Here is an 18,357-nt window from a genome sequence, read left to right as displayed (position 1 = left end):
ATCACGACCTGAGCCGAAGGCAGAGGCTTTAACCCACTGAGCCACCCAGACGCTCCAAGATTTTTATTATTGATTTCTGCCTTGCATCATCTAGATTTGATTTCTTTGATCAGTGAGTCATATTTATTTTCCTTGTTTTAAGTTGAGTTAATAGTGCTATTCACAGTGACATTTCAAGGTTCGATCTTGGGTAATACTTTATAGTTTATCTGATTTGATCTTAATTTAAAGATTTTTATGTATTTATTTGACAGAGATCACCATAGGCCGAGAGGCAGGCAGAGAGAGAGGAGGAAGCAGGCTCCCTGCTGAGCAGAGAGCCCGATGCGGGGCTGGATCCCAGGACCCCAGGATCATGACCTGAGTCAAAGGCAGAGGCTTTAACCCACTGAGCCACCCAGGCACCCCAAATTTGACTTTAATTTATACTGGAACTGACCATATCATATATAATATACAGTGAACCAGTTGTTTATACTAATCTAGAAAACATTTGGTTTTCAGATTTGTTTGTTTATTTAACATTTTTGTTGGTGGTGAAGTCGCTCCCTTAGTGCCTGGGCTGCTTAGTGACTAGAGAAATGCGGCCAGAGCAATGTCACTTTCTCTAGTCAGCCTCAAAGAGTGTGAGTCCTTTGAACTATTTTTAATAAGTTCTGTAGGGATGCAGTCGATATGATGATGATGTATGTCCGTAGGATAGTTTACTAAAGTTAAGTAGTTTAATAGTGTGATGGTTAAGTAACCTGTTTTGTTTTTTTTTAAAGTTTTTATTTATTTGACAGAGAGCACAAGCAGAGGGAGTAGGAGAGGGAGAAGCAGGCTTCCTGCTGAGCAGGGAGCCCAACATGGGGCTTGATCCCAGGACCCTGGGATCATGACTTGAGCCACCCAATAACCTGGTTTTGATCAAGATTTTTTTTTGTTGTTTATTTTGTTTCTTTGTGAAAGTTAAGAGAAGCTGTAAAGTAGTATTTAAAATAGCAAGGTAACTTCTCATGTCATTTCTCTGTTTCAGGTCAGGTCCAGGGTATGTGCATACAAAATGGGCAAACCTAGTCCCTCAGAAACAGTAATGGATACAGTAAAACAAAACGTCTTTGCTTTTGGTTAAAATAGAAGCTTGACAAACTGCTGAGGAGAGTTAAGAAATTCACAGGCTAATATGCTATGTAGGACACATGTTCCTTTCATACTGCTCCCGGGGTGTTCTACACTTTGGAGCCAGAGACCGATTTTTTTCCTTGATATTTTAAATCCGAAGGATTCAATCTTTAGATTGGATATTCAAACTCTATGAAATCACAAACTGTATGTAGTTTCACAGTTTCCTTTCTACCTACTGAAAATGAAATTCACTGTTTCATTTTTATGGGGCTAGGCAGGATGGCAGTAGCTTCCAGCATATCACTAGGGATGAGTTAAAAATAGATTGCTCTTGAGGCAATGACTTATATGGTAGATAGTTGACAGGAGAGAAAAATTAAGTTAAATTTTGGGCTTGTATCATAAATACTCAATCTGAATTCCACTAAAGGATATGTAAGAAAAAAATTGAGATGGTTTTCATTTGAGGACGATAGCATAAACATTTAGTGTGGGTGTGCTGTTGAGATATTTTGTACTTAAAATTTAATGTGTAACAGTATGAAAATATTGTGACTTGTTTTTAGCTATGTATTTGGTGGAATAATAAGGCCAAGCTAGGTTATGGGTGACTAACCGTGTTAATAGTGATATTAGAGTACTTCAGCTCAGATCATAAATAGATCAGGGAAAGGTCAAGAATGAATTATGCTTTTCACTGTTACTATTAAAATAGTAAAATAGGTTTGGTAAGTTTTACAAACACCAGTAACTTTGAATGTAGATCATGAAAAGCCTTCATTATATTTACTTTTGCTTATTTACCATGCTTAAACTTTTCACTGTCTGTTTTTCTCATGTTTGTGTTTTCTGGTAGCACATAACATCAATAGCTACTATTAGCTTGCCAAAAAAAAGGGAAAAAGGTATATATCAAATTGAAATAAGTTTTAACTGTTGCTCTGTTCCTTTTAGCTTATATTACCCAGAGTTCTTCCATCCAGTGAGTTGCAAGCGTGACATTTGCTGTGTTTTCAGCACCTGCCAACTTGGAAACCAGGGTTTGTGCTCAGGACTTAGGCTTACAACCCACACTTTGTGGTGCACAATGCCGTCCCAGCTGGCAGGCTTCGTACCTCAATGGTGCTAGACGTTTGGTTACAAAGCTGTGCAGATTCGCATGCACTGATTTCAATAGGCATTCCGCTTCAAGCTGCTTTCAACTCTCATTTTGTATCAAAGGAGTTAGATTGGTATCATTAAATTCACTGCCATGGTTATTTTTCAATGAAGATAAGTTTGTTTTATTTAGTTCTTGAATCAAAAAGTAACTGTCTTCAGGAACCAAAGTACCTCTTAAAAAAGGTATGTACCTCGCTACGGGAGATGCCGCTGCCTCTGTTCGTGTAGATAGATCTGCCTATATGAGAGAGACTCCAGCCAGAGCTACAGCTCATTTTCATCAGTGGAAAGGTTTCAGAACACAATATAAAAAGGACAGAAAGGAAAGAACAGAAGGATTAGTGTGTCATCACATACTTAGGTAGCTGGCTCATAGATGTGGGAACAATTATAGAACTTACTTTTCTGAATAAGATCTGTATAAGAAAATTGTCCCGATCGTAGAGTCAGAATTTTGGCTTTCATCTTTAACCAGAAACTTTATGTGTTATCCAAAGTGATGTATTTTGCTAACTTGTTTCAGTAGCCAGTTTCTTTGAAAATGCTTCAGGTGGACTTCGTGATGTCTGTCTTCCCATCATCTGTTATAAGCAATTTTAAAAGGTTCTGCTTTATAAAAGATCTTTTCAGATTGAGAAAGGACAGTGTGAAATGTGAGTGACCGGCTTTTAATACAGCAGTCGTGACAAAGAGGCAGAGGCTTTTGGAAGCTGAATAAAGGGGTTAATACTGTGCTGTTGGGTCCAACATATAGCAAGTTTGATGTTTGTTTCACTCACTTTATTCTGAAAAGAATACTACGTATTCTCAGAGAAAAACTGCTTTATCACTTTCTAGTGGTGAACTCTTTACAAGAATAGGCACACATAGATTTGTTGGGTAAAACTGAACAACGTTGACTTCAAAGCATAGCTCCTTATTCCTTGAATATCACATTAATCTGGTTCTAAAGGCACAAAAATAAGATACCCACTAACTACCTAGGACACTCCTTGGTGCATATTAAAACCCAACCTTTACCCTCCCCGGCACAAATATGCTTAGGTGAATACTTGATTAGCTTGTTGATACAAGTTATAGTTGGTTACACCCTTTCTTAATAAAATACACCCTTCTCGTCTTCTATTGCTTAAGAACTTTACACTTGGAATAGGGGAGCTCTTTAGTACAGAGTGATGCTCAGTTTAAATTCTCCTCGGGAGTTTTGAGTAGACATGATGCACGCCATACTCAAGCAGTCCTCCACGTGGTGCTTCTGCTTTGAGCCGGAGCCAGGAGAGCCAGTATTGCTGTGCTTTATCCCTGGGTTTCATGTATGGTCTTGGAGTGCGACTGTAAGTAATCCCTACATTTTATATTTCCCAGGTGTTCGTGGTTTACCCAAGTTAGCGTTGTTGGTCAATGATAATAGAAAAGCTACAAGTGATTGTTTTGGGATTATTTATGGATTTATTCCTAAATTGGCTTATGAATTTGTGTTTAGGTGCCTAGTTGTGCTCTAAGTCTGGTTTTGATTTGGCTTTGACCTTTAAGGATTGAACAATGGTAGACAGTTTAGCCCCCCCATACCCCGATTGCAGCTTACGTCGTTTTACATCCAGAGTTCAACTGCTGAGTTTACATTTTTTAAAATAATAAGTGACTATGTAGTATAGCCCTAAAAAGTGGGCTATAAGGGGGCGCCTGGGTGGCTCAGTGGGTTAAGCCGCTGCCTTTGGCTCAGGGCATGATCTCAGGGTCCTGGGATCGAGTCCCGCATCGGCTCTCTGCTCAGCAGGGAGCCTGCTTCCCTCTCTCTCTCTCTTCCCTCTCTTCTCTCTCCATCTACTTGTGATTTCTCTCTGTCAAATAAATAAATAAAATCTTTAAAAAAAAAAAAAAGTGGGCTATAGGACTTAACTCCATAATGTGGGAAGAACCGCATAATATGGAAGGCTAAGTGACACAATTCTTATTGTATGTATTTTTTAGCCTTTGGAGATTTAAATTAAAGTCCATGAGAGATAGCCATTCATTGGTTAGTAGCACAGCTTCTTAAGGAGATATTTTAGTTCTGTGCACTTGCAAGAAAGCCTCGGAACCAGAAAAACAGGCTGCTTTAGGTTGGAAAGGAGGCGTGCAGCAAAGAGCTTGCCATAACCACAATCGTTGGAATTTTGTGAATCTAAAAATCATCCTGAAAGCAACAGGAATCATGATTGCAATAATTGTCTCCAGGCTCTGGACACCCCCCCCCCCAAATACCCAACCACCCCCTGCGTTTTGTTTCATTGACCCTATGAACTGGTAATTGTAGGAATAAGCTGAATGTTTGCCAGCAGGAGTCACTCTAGGCTTCCTAATAAAAAGTAAATTAAACTATATCCTTAAAAGCTCTCAAAGGCCATGGTGACAGTGTGATAAGATGGCATTAAGAAGTGTAGCAGCATTCTCCAATTATCCCTGTGTTTTTGTCTGTTTAACTTAGGAAGACTTGGTTCTCGTTCCTTCAGAATTGGCCTGTGATAAATTCTTTTAAAGCAATGTTTATGGATAAGGATATCAGTATCTTAGCATTCTGCCTATTAGCTCATTTTGGCGTTTGTAGGATGAATTGATTATATCGCACTTCATCTAATTGAATGAATAGACACATATCCTCCTTCTGATGGTTGTTCATCCTAATCTTGTAGAAGAAATCACTGGAGCTGGAGCTGGTATGAAAGGAGATGTTAGCTCATGGTTTTCTGAAAAAGAATGGTTCCAGTGTGATCGGAAACTGAAATATTTCAGCAATAGCCATGAAATATAATAGTTTCCCAAGTGCATAGAAGCTCAAGAAGTTAATTGTTCATTTATGTTTGATACTGGGATTGAAACATTGGATTAAAACCAATTAAATGTTCCTAGAAGCAACAGAAAAAGTTTCCTGATTTATGAATAGAACCATTCAAACGGCGCAGACACAATCCATGTAAAGTAATGAGGTGTTTTGTTTTTTTGGCAAAGGAGAACAAAAAACAGGCATAGGGGAGTTCTTAAAAACAAAACCAAAAAAACCCTTCTCTTTAAAAATCTCTTTGGATACAAGGTCTATAAAATAACATACACTAGTCGGATCCAGCAGTGGGAAATCTGGGACTTCACTTCACAAGGACAACAGTCCCCCTCCCCCAGGTGAGCAGTGCAATGAAAACACTCCGCCTATTCTATCAGGGTTACATTCCTGAACTTAAGTCAACATCCTAAGTTACAGAACGAAACATGCTCTGCGTCTGCTTAGCAACCACAAACCCTCCTTACCCAGTGGCGTAGATTTTGCATGTGGCTTCTGAAGTACACATTCCTTTATTTCCATCAGCGCCCCTAGTTGGGAAACTAGCGCTTTATTTTCCCAAAGTGTGACAACACTAACACAGCCCTCCCTCCCCTGCTGCCCAGCACGCCCCCGAAACGATCGTTTCTTTGAAACCTCAAAAAACCCAACAACCCGGAAGCTGGACGCCTGGAGTCCACGCGGCCCAGGGTTTTTGCCCCGGTTCGTGCGGGGGGCGGGGGAAGAAGCCTGCGGGACCCCTGGCTCCGGGCCCGGGCAGCCGCGGGGGTGGTGGCGGCGGCGCGGCCCGGGCCCGGGGCCACTTCCCGCGTCCCGGGGCCTCGCAGGCGCGAGCTCGGCGAGCGGCGCGCGGCTCAGCCCGCAGGACGCCCTCTAGCCCTGCCGGCGGCGCGCCGCGACCCCCCCACTCCCCGCCCACCGGCGGCTGCGCGCACTGCACACTCGGCCGCCGCCGCCGCCGCACGCCGCCCGGCTCCTGCACGCCGCCGCCGCCGAGCGCCCGGGCCCCGCGACGCTGCCGGCGGAGAGCCCGACCCAACAACACACAGCCGCGGTCCGGCGGCCCCGCGGCGGCGGCGGGCGCGGCGGGCGAGGGCGGCCTGACCGGGGCCGGTTAAAGGGACGAGTTGCAAACAGTTCAGGAAGTGACAAGTCGATTTCCTCCTCCCTGGGAGCCGCTCGGTACAAAGCGCTCGGCGCCGGCAGGAGAGCGTGCGCGCGGCGGACGCGCGGCGGGCAGCCGGGACGACTTGGCGAGCGCCGGCGGCGACGGCGCGGGGCCCGCGCCCGGAGCGCCCCGTCGCGCACAGTAAGCGACCCTGGGCCGCGCGGCGGCGGTGGCGGCCGGGGGGCCCGTCCCGAGCGGTAGTCCCTGCCGTGTGCGCCGCAGCCTCGGGCTGGAGGGACCCCGCTCGCGCGTGTGCTGGGCTTGCCGTTTTAAGATGATTATTATTATTTTAAATATTGCTGGTTTCCTTTTTTTCTGCCTTGTTTCGCGTTGGGTCGAGTCGTTTCTCGGGGCGCTGAGTGTCGCCCCTGGTGCAGGCGTGAGACTTGTCAGAGCGCAGCCCGGGGAGCGAGCCAGACCGGCCCCTGCAGAAAAGTCTGTGCTTCCCCGGACTGCTGTGCTTGGGGCGGGGGCGGGCGGGGGGTGCTCCTCTCCGCGTCTCAGCTCGAGCCCTGGCTCGCGGCCGCGGCGTAGGCGCCAGAACCCGGGGCCCCGGGCGCCCTGGCTCGCCCCGAAGTTCCCGCACCGTTTGCAGACAACTCTTTTGTTCGCGGAAGTTTGCGTCCGCCACCCCCGGGATGCGGGCGCACAGCGGCTGGCTCCGCGGCTGCCGGACCGGCCGGGGCGGTCGCGCTGGGGGTGAGGGGGCGTTCTGCCCCGGGCGGGGGAAGCCCGCGGGGTGGCGGCGCCGGGGGCTTGCGGAGTGGGGGGCGCCGGCGTGGCTTTGCACATGGCGTGAAGGGCCGTCCGGCACGGGCACACTGGTCGAGTCACATTTTTACCAGTCCTTGATTGGCAAGCCTGTGGGAGTCAGCTTTCCCGCTGGGAGTTTCTCTTGCTGGGGCAGGGACGTAGGAGGCCAGGACACCCAGAGTCCGGGGAGGGCCCTCGGTTTGCGTTGCTCCAAGGGGCTTCTCGGGCACCCCCAGCTCCCCACCCCCGCCCGCAGACTTGGGGAACAATGCTCGTGGCGCGGGACAGAGCGGCGGAGCGCGGGGGAGTCGCGCGAGCTGGCTTGCTCGGGTCCCTCGCCCCGGAAGCCCCCTGAAGCCGGGCTCCCTCCATCTGACCGCCGGGGTTCATTAACACGTACAGTACTTCGTACGATGGTGAACAAAGAACAGCTCTTTGCAGCATTTGATGAATGGGATTCTGCCTCCTATAGGCCACACTCTGAGTCTTCCATACGTTACAGCCTCGGGACTCGGTGGTGTTGGGCGAGTGGCCCCTCCGGTGGGCTGCGTTCGGGTCCCCGGACCCTGGGCCAGGGCATGGGTGCCGCCGCCGCCGCCGCCGCCGCTCTCGCCTTGCCAGAGCGGGTGCAGATGGAGCCAGGCTGATGGTTGTTCAACAGGAACAAATGTTTGTTGAATTGTTGGATGGCGGAGACAAGGGACTGTTTTCTATTGACTGCTGCAGGAGTTGGAATGGCATTGTTTATTGGCCTGGGAAGCCAGGCAAGCGTCTTGCGCTGCTTACAACGTATTAGCAGACTTCCAAATGACATACTAGCATATGTGTTCCCAGCGCTTCCCACGGGCTGGAAGGGGATCCCCTCTTGCTCCAGATCCTAGACTCGGTTGAAAGATGTCACCCGCTTTGAGAACTTGGGAAGGAATGGAATTAGCAGACAGGGCGAAACTCACTGTTGCTGATTTGGCCAGGTTTTAGTTTCATTTTAATTTATCCACTTAGCAGTAACTTGTCTCAGTTACACTTTTGATACTGAATTGCAGATCTGTGGGGTTTTGGTTCTCCTCCCCCCCCCCCAACCTCTGGACAGCCAGATAAGCAGAAAGCAACTATTTGTCCCCATTGATAGGCCTGTTTAGTGGGAGCAGAAGGTTTGGGTTTAAAGGTTTGGGCCCTTGGCCCGGTGTCTGCACTTGGCTGGGATCTGGATGCTGCCAGCCATCCTGCAGACCCAGGAAGGAGGATGCTGATCCAGCTTCTAGGGGGTGGTTCAGTCTAGGAAAGGAAGGAGAGGCTTGGGGGAGGTCTGTGTCCTCCCCCACCCCCCAATGCTCCTCCAGAGAACAAGGTGACTTTAAGACCAGTTCAGATCATTTTGGCCAAGAGCTCACTATTTTCCCCTGAGAAGGTAATATTGATATGCACCCATTTTAACCCTGAAGACAAGGTTTAAATAAGACAAATTTTAAATAAAAGCTAGCAGTACTGGTTGCTGCAGAAGTGGACTCGAATTCCTAAGGCTGGCGGGACAAGTAGAGCATTCCACGATTGTGATTGATAACGTTCGTAGTCAGTTTCTCCCTTCTGTTTTCAATTTAGGGTAAGATGCACCCCTAGTAGCATTTTGGATGTTCATAAATTTCTTTTTTTAAAAATTCTTCTAGGAAGAGCTTTAAGATACCTTGTCGTCCTGGTGGGCTCTCCTTCATTGACATTTTATAGGAAGCCCTGTTGGTATCTTTTAGGCTCTTTCTCTCCATACCTTTTATCTTTCTCTGTCTCCCTATGGGTTCCTTCACTGTGCCCCAGCCTCCATCTCCCTAGTTCTCTGGAAGCCTCACGGGCTGCATGTCTTTTGAGCGGGCTCAGGGGGCAGGCACCTGCCCCATGGTGGGAGCTCAGAAAAGGCCAGCCAGCTCTCTTCCCCTGCAGGAGATGGTAGAGGAGGGAGCCTTGTACACCCTGGAGCTGGCAGCAGAGGACGCCTTGGAGCAGCCTGGTGGTGTCCGTTTGCACTGCTCTTTACAGTTGGCCCGTCTCACCCCCTGCTTGATGCAGGGGTCCCTGGAGACTAGCGCTGGACCCACGGGCGGGTTGTTGAGTTGATGTTTTATTCGGGCGAGTGTGACTTTTCTGAACTGCATACCATACAGAAACTTTTTTTGTTCTCGCCCTTAAGAAAGCCTAAAATAAGCAAATACTCAGACCCGCACAACTGCCATCAGTACCCCCCCACCACACACACCTCTCTGATGTGTAATAAAAGAAACCTGCAGGCATAATTTGTTATGTAATATGCTGATAATACAAGTTTCGGTTTTTAGATGGAAACCAGATGTGGAGGGGCTCTCTTTAATTGATCCAGCAAGGGGGACATGCTAATAGATTGACTAGCTCTTGCAATCTCTGAAAGTGATTTTTTTTTTCCACGTCAGGGGAGAATTCTTAATGTAGGGCTTTTTCGAGGGTTCCCCCGCCCCCGCCCCCCGCCCCAGCTTCTTGCTTTGCTTGCAGCTGTCCTTTTTGTCAGAGTCTTCCTCTCTTGAAAGAACCGGTTTGTTGCCAACATGAAGCACATGGCCGGGTCTGGCTGGGCTCAGCGCAGCCTAACTCTGCTGGGCTCCATGCTCCTCCTCGCCTTGTCCAGCTGCTGCCCTGTCCTCCACCCTAACAGAACAGGGCCTGACTGAGGGACTTGCATGCTGCAAGGAATGTTGACTGGCCTCCTTCAACTCCTTTCTGAAATGTCTGATCATCCGGGGAGAGCTGCTGTTTAAACTTGTCCCATGAATACACTTTCCAAAATCATTGACTCTCCTTCTCTGATTAATTTCTGTGTTTGTTTCCTGCCTAACTTTACGAGGGTTCTTTCTACATGGCTGAGTCACCTTTATTATGGCCCAGGGTCGGGGACTGCACTGTAATAGCTGACCCCATTAACAGCAGTTTCATTGCGTGCTGGGATGTGAGCTCTGGAAACAAACCCAGAGGCTTAGATAACGCTGATGTGCCCGGAGACTTGCTTAGAAAATTTTTGTTTTAGCGCAGTTTACATTAACATGATTAATGACCGCGCCACTGAAAAGTCTATATTCAAAAGCAATTTACGGTTCCCTAGGGTTCTTCTTATGGTGAAGTAATTTTCTTTGCCAAACAACTTTGTTTTAAGGTAATTTCTTCTTTGATGTTTAATCCAAACCTCCTGTGCACACGGTTTTGGATCAAGGCTTGGGCTTCGAAAATTGTGCGTTGTGGTTTTGGTGGTGCCTGTCTTAACCTTCCCTAACTCGGGTCGGAGGGCACCCGGATCCTTGATTTAATAAGAAAGCCCTCTGAGATCCGAAGCAGGGCCAGAGTCTGTGCGGGGCTGGTCAGGACAGGAGGAAATCTTGCAGGGGAAACTTGCCTTCGGGGTGTCTTGGAGGAGGGATGTAAGAAGGCTGGAGCCGAGGACAAGATCTTTTTTCCCCCTCTTTCTTGCATCGGCTGGAGATACTTGAGCTTTTTCAAAAAACAGAGACGTCCTTGCTGCAGCCACCACCTCCTCTCTCCTCCTTTCTTTTCTTTTCTTTCTTTCTTTCTTTTTTTTTTTTTTTGGTTAAATGCTGGTGATTGAGAGGGGAAATGCTGATGGGTGGGTCTGAAAGCAGCCTTAGGAACCCGAGGAAATAAAAACACATTTGAAGGACTCGGGAAGATTTTGCATTTCAAAGGGTCTACCTTGTAGAATTTCACATCACGTCAGGGGTTACGGAGAAGTGTGACAGGCACCCCCTGCTTCGTTAACGGTCCTGCCCCTCTCCTGCTGTGGGGGCTGCAGAGGAAGCTGTATTTTGCAGGGGTGGGATGGGGGCCATTTGGCCAGACTGGGCAGGAATATCTCAGAAACAGCAGTGCTCCAAGGCATCTCTGGTCCCCGGAGGGACTTTTTCCATGGGGCTGCTCTCAGGAGGTAAAAGCAAATCATGCTGCTGAACAGCCCGTTTGACCCTAGAATGCAGGGGCAGGCCGGCTCCTGACGGTTCTTGCTCTTTTCCTTCGCCCCTGAAACAAAGACACAGATTCTCCTTCCGCACTGGTATAATGTGGTTCCCAAGATTCAGGACCATGAAGAGTTGGGCGCAGCAGGCTTCAACTGAAATGGGTGTGGATTGTTCGAAGATTAATAGCAGTGCCTACTAGTTATTGAGGGCCCACCCTGGGCCAGGGGCTTTGCACACGCTCTCTAATTTTCAAAGCGTTCCTGTAGTTTCAGCTAAAAAGAGATGGAGCCTCCGAGAAGCCAAGTTACTGGCCTAAGGCCACACAGCTGCGGGGCCAAGAGGCTAGCAGTTCTGAGAGCATGGTGGTTTTGTACCCACGTGCTGCTGATTGGCGGGTTCAAAAGGTAGAGGCGGTAGGTTCTGTTTTATCTCAAAGCATAAATTTTGTTTAGTCTTGTTAGCACCGCAGGGAAACTTAGAAATTTTGACTGCCTCTTTTCCTTGCTCCCCTTTTTCCTACAGCTTAAAAAAAATTTTGTTTTTAAAGGAGCTCTTGGATTCTAGATCTACCGTAGGACCAAAGGCAGTCCCTCAGCAGGGAAGACAGAGATGTTTTACATCATCCTTACAGAAGACAGATTCACAAGAAAATATAATTATTCCTAGTGACCTTCTAGGGGAAATGGGAAATAAATCTGGCAGCCCAGAAGGAGCATCCCCATTTAATTCAGATTCCGTTTTCCATTCAAAGAGGTTGTTAAAAGGGTTTCTGGCTTTTTTTTTTTTTTTTTTTTTTGTAATTCAGAGCTCTCACAGTAAATCATTTTTGGTGCTTGCCACCCCAGGTTTGTGTAGTATCACGTTTTGTTTACATGCCTCAAGTAATCAAATAATGAAACACAATTGTGTGGCGTCCCGTGTGTGGGAACGTGGTGCGGCCCAGCCGGGGCTGGGCGAAGGCCCTGCATTCTGTCTCAGACAGATGGCTCTTTGCAGGTTGATCCTGGTTTGGGGGTGGAGGGGGGGGTGGCGGGAGGATTCCCATCTCCAGCAGGGCCTGCCTGGCTGGCTCTGCTGTTCCTGAAGGGCTTGTGGGAGGCGGCTGGGGCCTCTGTGCTGAGATTTTTGACTCTGGAGCAGTCGTTCTCAACCTTGGCTGTGCATTAGAATCACCTGGAGAGGATTTAAAAAAAAAAAAAAGGCCTGATGCCCAGTTACATCAGAATCCTGGAGAGAAGGGGGAGGACTCAGCATTGGTGTTTGTGAAGCTTCTGAGTCGATCCTGTTGTGCACCCAGGACTGAGGAATGAGGGCTGGAATAGACCCCAAGCGTACCTCACTTCCTCAGGGACCTTGCTCTTCAGGAGTGGAATAAACCTACTGGAATTTTCCGTTGTTGCCGTGTCTCAGTGCAGGAGGATCTGAAAGGTGTCCACCTCTGGGCGAAGTGCCTGCTGTAGACATCATCCAGGTAGTTCCTATTTCTACTGGGCTGGGTCTTGGGTGTCCCTCCCTGCCCAGATTTGGTACAGCCGCCCTGAGCCACCTTCTTTCTGGAATTCAGAGGGCAAGTTTTGTCCATCTCGTTGCCTCAGGGTAGTTCTCACACGGGCCCTGCCTCCCCTCTACCTTGCTGGTCTTTTCAGCTTCTGGTGCAGGCTTGGCACGTGGGTATCCCTCCGGGCTTCAGGGGAAGGAAGACGCAGTTTGGGTCCCGGCCACATCTTGGGGATTCTCCGTGAGCTCCTCGGTCTGCAGCGACTGTCACACTGTCCAGCCACCTGGTTGTACCTGACCGCTCAGAACCTGTCCTCTCATTTGCATGCTTGAGATTAGGCATCGTAGATTTATGTTTAGAATGACCAGGGGCCGTAGAGAGCAGGAGCGTCTCTGGCCGGCTTGTGTCTGCTTACGGAGGAGAGATTCCCCCCCTACCTCCAGAGGTGCGATGACTTTGCCAAGGTCACACAGCTGGCACACAGAGGGAACAGAACCCATGTTCTCTGTGGAGAGACGACTCTGAGATGCAGTCTTGCTTGCAGAACAGTGTGCTGTACACAGCCGAGCGACAGGCCACAGAGTCACTGCTGAGAGCCCTTCCGGCTAGTGAAACGTGCCATCCGTTTCGCTCGGTCCATATCATCAGTCTGTCGTGTTATTCACCCCCTTCCCCTCCCCTGATGCAGGCTCAGCAGGGATCCCTTAGGTTGCTGAAGGTAGGCTCACTAAACCTCACGGCGGGGGACGGGAAACTGAGTCCCAGTGGAACATAAAGAAACCTTGAGCTTGACAAAGAGAGGCTGTTGGTTTCTTGGCCAAGGTTTGTCCACCTGCTCTTCTGTGCCTTGCTGGTGGGGGTAAATACGGACCCTTTCTCCTCTGCTGGGAGCTGGGCTTGGGCCTAATGAGGTGGGGAAGCGGGGGCGCTCATTTTCTCCAGGCATTCATTTCCCAGGCGTTGATTGGGCACCTGCTGAGCATCCCGAGTGGGGCTGGGCCCTTGACTTCATTAGTTCATTTAATGCTCAGCACAGCGTAGATGGCCGAGGGACTTGCTCCGTCCATTGCTGGAAACACTGCCGCTCAGAGCGGTTACTCGCCCGGAGAGAGAGGGGATCCTGGGATTTCAGCTCTTTCTGGCTGGCTGCGGTCCTACCTGCTTACCACCCTGCCCCCCTTGCTCTTCGTCCTGCCTCCGTGGACAGGTGATGCAGTTCCTGCTGCTCATGGGGCGTGTCGTCGGGGTAGGGGTGTCATTCGGGGGCCGTGCCCTGGTCGCCCTTGCCCGGGCACCGCGCTGCTGCTTCCAGGAGGGGCTTGGGTGGCCGTGCCGCGGAGCCTGCTAGGCGGTCCCGGCAGGCCCAAGCCCGGCTGGCAGGCCTCTCTGTGTCCAGCAGCTCCAGCAGTGCCCCGGAGAGAGGGGTGGCTCGCGTGGGTTCCAGTGCTCCTGCTCGCGCGTCCTCCGCCCCGGGAGGCTGCCCTCCTCCCAGTTGCCCTCTGCTTGAAGTGCCCTGACGGACAAGGCCCAGCTGGGAGAGGCCTTAGCCGTGCCTGGAATTCCCCTTGCTCTGGCATTCGTGTTGGCCAGGGGCCTGGGAGCTGAGGGAGGTTCCATCCGCTGGCCGGGAGCAGCCTCGCTGCGTCTTCAGAGGTGGAAGGACTGTGTCCTCTGTCGCCGGCCACCTCTGTGCTCTGGGTGAGGAGAGGGAGTCGTCACCTGGGGGTTCGGGGGTGGGGGTGTGTCTGTGGTTCTGAGACTCCAGAGGGGGTGTGAAATGCTGGGGTCCCCACGGTATGGTCCTGGGGCCATCCTCCTGTGAAGGTGAGCTGCCCCCCTCTTGCGGGACTGGTGTGCCCTGTGACCCCCTGGGCCCTGGAGTTCTTGTCTCGCTGGCTCTGCCTCCCAGCGCGGTAAGGAGCGGTTAGGAGCTGGTCTGAGAAGGCCCTGTGTGGGGTGTGTTGCCGTGTGGAGGGACGGCAGGTAGGAGATGCGCGTGGGACTGGAAGGGCAGAAGTGCTGCCACGCGGGCCAGGGCTGGCCACCTTCCAGCGAGGGAGGGACCACGGAGGCGCTTCGGGCAGAGCATAGCTGAAACCCAGGTCTGCGTCATTCAGGGCCACGCAGCCTGGTGCTCTGGAGTCAGGGCCCAGGTTCAGATCCAAGGTCGGCCCTGTGCTGACCCTCTGCCCTCGGGCAGGTGACTGTCCCTCCCAGCTTGGGTTCCCTCATCTGAACGATGGCCTTGCCAGCAGCACCCAACCTGTGGGTTTAGGACACTGAGTGAGTCTATGCGTGGAGACCCTTAGCTCCCTACGCATGTCAGTGAGCACCTCGTGCAGCCCGTGGTGGGCCCAGACTGTGTGGAGGACAGATTGGAGGGCTGGCAGGACAAGGGAAGGACAGAGCAGTTGTCCTCATGGCCCTGAGGCGTGACAGGACAGAGCACAAGGCTGAGCTCGGCTGGATGGGCCAGAGTGGGGCAGATAAAGCCTTTCCTCACCGAGCATTCTGCAATCCCGATGTCCTAAGATTTTTTTTTCAGGAGGAAGGATTGAAAGCATGTGTTTGAATTTAGCTCACAGTGTGTCTCTTAACAAGAGTTAAGGCTGGTGAAATCTTTTAAGCTTTCTCCTTAGGGAACAAAATCTGTTTACTAAAAGTGACTGACTCTGGTCCTAAACACAGGGAAATAAATGCGCGTCAGCACGGCCTCGGAGCCTTGGCTCTGCTCCTGCCAGCCTCCGAATGCGAGCATGTTCTTTGCAAGTGTCCCGGGCTGCGCACCTCCCTGGCCTGAGCGCAGGAGGGCGTTTACCTCCTCCTCAGCCTGAGATTCTTTGCAGCTGATGTCTTTATTTGGTTTTGCCCTTTCTTTCGAGTCCGTGAGCTGCCTTCACAGCCGCAGTCAGTGTTGGGGCAGGTCATGGGGTTATAGCTGGGGCGCTTGGCCCCAGCCTGGCCGCCTCTTGCTGACCCCTGGGGTGTGATTCCAGTTGCCTCGGGACTCCTGTGCCACCAGGACGTGGCTGGCCACCTCTCCAGGGGGAAGCGCTCATCTAAGGTCGTTTGGGCTTTTGAACCAAGCCCTTGACGCAGTCGACAGAGGAAACGGCCTTTACCCTCTTCAGTGCTCACCGGGCTTCTCCTGGCGCAGGCCATGGTTCCTGACCGTCTCCCCCCACGTGTCTTCTGAGCATTACACCTCGTCAGCCCCAGCCTGGCCTTCTGTGGGGTAAACAGGGTGGACAGTCTTGGCATGAGAGACTGCCTGCTGGACTTTGGGCAGCCTTGGGGGAGACCCTTGGTACCCCTTGAAGTGCGAAGGCTCGATATTGTTTACTGGGCTTTGGCGGGGGCCCTGGCTCCAGGTGGTGGCAGCCCCTTCCCCCCAGACGCTGGCATCTGTGGTTGAGGCTGGCTTTGGAGAGCCCCCTGCAGAGGGCCCAACACGGTGGTTTGGACTGGATGGCCTTGACACCGACCCTGCTCTTGGACAGGATGAAGCTTTGTGACGAGGGGTTGTGTGAGGGGATAACAGGCGTCTGGACTGCCTCTGGTCTTGGTGGATGTGCCAGAACTCCTTTTCCTCACCTCTGTGTCTTTTCAGATGTGTCATTGTTCCTGTAGTGAGCACAGGCCTCCCTGCCATGCTGGTGGTACCCCGGACACCGTCCAGTCTGTCGGTAGCTCATAAACGCCCTCTGTTGTGTCAGGCCCTGAAAAATTCAGAGATGAGTAAAGCAAGTTCCTGTTTTTGCAGAGCTCACGGGCTTATGTCATGGATAGTGAGACGGCACTTGTTTTTTTTTTTTTTTTACCTTTTTTGTTTTTAGTAAGCTCTGCACCCAATGTAGGGCTTGAACTCAGGACCCTGAGATCAAGAGTCACGTGCTCTTTCGACTCAGCCATGTGGGTGCCCCGAGAGACAGCAGTTGTTTTGACTGAGTTCCTACTGTGTGCCAGACGAAGCATGATGCGTGTAACGGAGATGTGGGTGCACGGGGTGCTGGCGAGTCTGCAGTCCCTTGGGAGTCTCAGGAAGCTCATTTCAAGCCAAAGGGAGGGGGGCAGAAAGGCTCCCCGAGTCTTGACAAATGAGCAGGAATTGAGACAGGTGAAGGAAGGACTGGGAGCGGGAGATGTTCCAGACCAGGGCGCTCTGAGTGTGGGGCCCCAGAAGCATGATGCTTTGGGGCGTTTGGGGAACAGCAGGTGGTTGACCGCCACCGGGACTGGGGCACCTGAGTGATAAGAATGTGTTGGGCTACGCTGGTCAAGGTCAGGATGGCAGCAGGTGCAAAGCAAAGGAGTGCTGTCTTTAAGCAGAGGGCTGGGAGCCGGGAGCCATATATTGATGCTTTGCGCTTTGGGAGGCTCAGCGTTTGGAGTGTGGCAGCTCGGGCCGCTTGGAGCAGACAACTGGGAGCCCACTGACTGAGCCGTGGGAGGGAATGTTGAGCCAGGGCGGGGTGAGGACTGAAGGGGATAGCACTTGTCCCGGCACCACCTGGGAAGGGGGGGGCAGCCTTCTGCAGCAGTCCTCACTTTGGGGTCCACCTTCCAGGAAGACTGCCCAGGGGCCCAGTCCTTTTGACCTTGGAGTGACTTCTCTAGAGGGCACAAGGCTAGCTTCTTAGAATGTGGAACTTCCATCAGGTTCCATCTCCTCAGCCAGAGGGATGTGGCCTTTGTTTATTTTAGTGGGAGATCTTGCTTGCAGCAGGGACACTTGGGATTCCCAAGAACTTCCAAAGTCCCTTGCCTATGCCTACACTGGAACTAAAGAAATCACGATAAATGAAGCCTTTTTTAGCATTGGGTGAATTGAAAACATCCAATTCAGTATAAAACTACCTGTTTGGTTTTTTTTTTCTCTTAACAGAAAAAAGTAGCCATGTTGGTGTGATTGAAACAGGAGCTTCAGTGCCCTTCGGGCTCTGTCATAGCGTGTTCTCCAGGGGTGGGGGAGCTGCTGACACAAACACGCGAGAATGTTCTGCCTTGGGTCACCTGGTTCCTGGCTCCCTACGCTCCTGTGGCCTCCACACCCTCAGATGCCAGCCCAGATTCCAGGCCCTGTTGCCTGTGCGGCATGTGACTCAGGCCCAGAGGAGGAGAATTAGGAAAATAATGAGCCCACGATGCTGGGTGTGGCAGCAGCCCATCTCAGCTTTTGGGATGTCTCTTCCACGCCTTGTAGGGTTTTGCTCATCAGCATTCGGGCCTGAGAAGAGAAGTGCGTTAGCTTTAAAGAGCGTTCAATTCAGCGGTAAACCTCCCTGTTCATCTGATTACCGGGGACGTTAGCTGACACCCTGACGTATTAGAAAGAAAAGTACAAGAGAGATCGGGCCTGGCTGAGGCTACGTTGGCCAACAGGTGAACTGTGACCTGGAGCAGAAGAGCCACATGCTGGGAATAGTGGCCAAGCCTGTTGGCCCCAACACCCGGGCTTCTGACTTGCCATAGAAACCAGTCAGTTTTCTAAACTTGTGTGAGGTTCAGGCATGTCCCTGAGTGTTATGAAAAAGACTCCAGGGCATTTCATGCTCCGGGACGCGGCACAGGGCCCCAGGGACTGCTGTGCCGGGTCAGAGGATGGCCAATGCTTGGCTTTGAACCTCTGTGAGAATGCCTGACCCAGCCCTGCCCCTGGACTTGTGCGAGAGTGACCAAGCAGGCTGCCCCTGTCTGTTTCCGGGCAACACGTGGGGTCTGGGGGAGACCAGTGACCTCCCTCATGAGTGGCATGGTAGTGAGTGGCACGGCCAGGCCCTAGGTGCTCCTGGGGGCACCGTGGGCCTAGCTTCCAGCCCCCAGCTGTGGCAGAAGGAGAGAGCTGGGGCCCCGCTGATTCGGCCTTTGCTTG

General features: G+C 51.1%; 1 protein-coding gene across 3 annotated transcripts in view; it reads left to right on the top strand.

Moving 5' to 3' along the window:
• Positions 1–18,357, top strand: part of FAM53B (family with sequence similarity 53 member B) — a 120,118-nt gene that overhangs the window by 8,905 nt on the left and 92,856 nt on the right. Inside the window, exon 1 of one of the 3 annotated variants that reach the window (XM_044240695.1) lies at positions 6,061–6,392. The exons of 1 other annotated variant lie outside the window; for it this stretch is intronic. The gene's annotated coding sequence lies outside the window, so the exon portion shown is untranslated. Of the gene's footprint in view, positions 1–6,060; positions 6,393–14,123; positions 14,184–18,357 lie in introns of those variants that run through there. One more of the 3 variants, XM_044240698.1, reaches the window with a different exon arrangement.

This window comes from Neovison vison, chromosome 2 (genome assembly GCF_020171115.1).
Source record: "Neovison vison isolate M4711 chromosome 2, ASM_NN_V1, whole genome shotgun sequence".
Lineage (NCBI taxonomy): Eukaryota > Metazoa > Chordata > Mammalia > Carnivora > Mustelidae > Neogale > Neogale vison.
The sequence above is the reverse complement of the archived record's forward strand: the minus strand, read 5'-3'. Positions and strand labels throughout refer to the sequence as shown.